The sequence below is a fragment of the Elephas maximus genome, chromosome 20, assembly GCF_024166365.1.
Source record: "Elephas maximus indicus isolate mEleMax1 chromosome 20, mEleMax1 primary haplotype, whole genome shotgun sequence".
Taxonomy (NCBI): domain Eukaryota; kingdom Metazoa; phylum Chordata; class Mammalia; order Proboscidea; family Elephantidae; genus Elephas; species Elephas maximus.
The window spans coordinates 47,444,539-47,446,732 of NC_064838.1; positions in this window are offsets into that span (position 1 = coordinate 47,444,539).

Below are 2,194 nucleotides of genomic sequence, written 5' to 3' on the forward strand. Positions count from 1 at the left end.
TTAATTAAAAAACAACTTTTGATTGATTTAAAGTATCATTCAAACTAGAAATATGAATATGAAATATGAATCCCAGACTTGTGAGATTCAGCCCCCGTATGTGTTTTCAGATCTCCTTTTCTACCAAGCCCAATCTCAAATTCGTTTCCGCGTATTGCCCAGTATGTTCTGTTTTGGTTATTCACTTTCCTAATCCAGTTGTACGTGTCCTTCTGTCATTAAATAAGTCATTTAGCTTTCTTTTTCGGTGTTGTCTGGGTCATGCCATCATTGATATAGTAATCATTCTCGTTTTCATTATCTTAATGCTTAAAAAAGTATGGTCATAATAGTCACAATGTTAAAAATTTAAAAAGCACTATTTCAATACAAAGTTCAATAGTTAATCCAAAGGCAAAACCGAAAGACAAACTGTTAACACTCATGATTACAACACACTTAAGTGGCCTCACTTGGAGTGAGGACACAGTGGAAGTTCCAGTATTGTGAACCGCAAATCATGGCGGCCAACGATAATGGCCAAGGGAAAAGCTAGCAACAGCAACCACAGAAGGCAGACAATCTATGGCGTAGCCACTCAACGCTAAAAACTGTGTTGCTTGCCCCTCTTTTGGGGGCAGCCATATGGGTTCTGTATCTCCCCACCCCCTCACTGAGAACCAAGACTTTTTATGTCCTCGTGAGAGATTTCCTGGGACACAGGACTGAACAGTGCTAAAACTGGGACAGTCCTGAGAAAACCGGACAGTTGGTCATCTAGTCTAAAGGAAGCTCCAGGTCCATATCAGTTATATCTGCTTCCAGAATGGATGGATTCAACTAACAATTAACTTCACTTACTGGGCACCCACAAGGCACCAGGCATAGCACTAGGCCTTTTCATGTACATTTAATTTTATTTGTACTGTTTCCAAAAGCCCCTTGGGGTAACATTTTTTTTCTGGAATGGAGATTTTGTATTTTTTTTTAATCTATTTATATTATTGTGCTTTAAGTGAAAGTTTAAAATTCGAGTCAGTTTCTCATACAAAATGTGGCCCTAGTTGCTCTCCCTACAGTGTGACAGCATACTCTTCCTCTCCATCCTGCATTCCCTGTGTCCATTCAGCTAGCTCCTGTCCCCCTCTACCTCCTCATCTCGCCTCTGAACAGGAGCTGGCTGCATAGTCTCATGTGTTTACTTGAGCCAAGAAGCTCACTCCTCACCAGTATCATTTTATGTCTTATAATCCAGTCTAATCTCCGTCTGAAGAGTTGGCTTTGGGAATGGTTTTAGCACTGGGCTAACAGAGAGTCCGGGGGCCATGTCCTCTGGGGTCCCTCTAGTTTCAGTTAGGCCAACAACTCTGGTCTTTTTACTAGAATTTGAGTTCTGCACCCCACTTTTCTCCCTGCTCCTTCAGGGACTCTCTGATGTGTTCCCTGTTGGGGCGGTCGTTGATGATAGCCTGGCACCACCTAGTTCTTCTGCTCTCAGTCTGATGGAGTCTCTGGTTTATGTGGCCCTTTCTGTCTCTTGGGCTCATATTTTCCTTGACTCTTTGGTGTTCTTCATTCTCCTTTGCTCCAGGTGGGTTGGGACCAATTGATGCATCTTAGGTGGCCGGTTGCTAACTTTTAAGACCCCAGGTGCCACTCACCAAAGTGGGATGCAGAATATTTTCTTAATAAGCTTTGTTATGCCAGTTAACCTAGATGTCCCCTGAAACCATGGTCCCCGGGCCCCCGCCCCTGCTACTCTGTCCCTCGAGGTGTTTGGTTGTATTCAGGCAACTTCTTAGCTTTTAGTTTATTCTAGTTGTGCTGAATCACCTGTATTGTGTTTTGTCCTTCCCTTCACCTAAGGTAATTCTTGTCTTGAGGTAACTATTTTCCATTTTATAGACAGAGGCACTGAGGCTCAAAAAGGGTCTAAACCTAGGCCGTACCACTTAAAGACTTAGGAAAAATAGAAGGTGAATTTTTGTCCCTGCTTGGCTATATTTGTCTTTGCCTCAGCTAGAGAGGCAGCATACATGAATAAACCGAGGGTCAGACCACTGGCAAGAGGAATTAGATAACTCCAAGGGAAAGTTAACAATTTATAGGGGGAGTGAGTTAGGGCCTATCAGTCCCACTACCTTTTGCTGTCTCGAGGTAAATCCTTTGTTCCTGGAAGATTGGGGTTTTGTTTTATTAGGAGTTGCATCCCTTA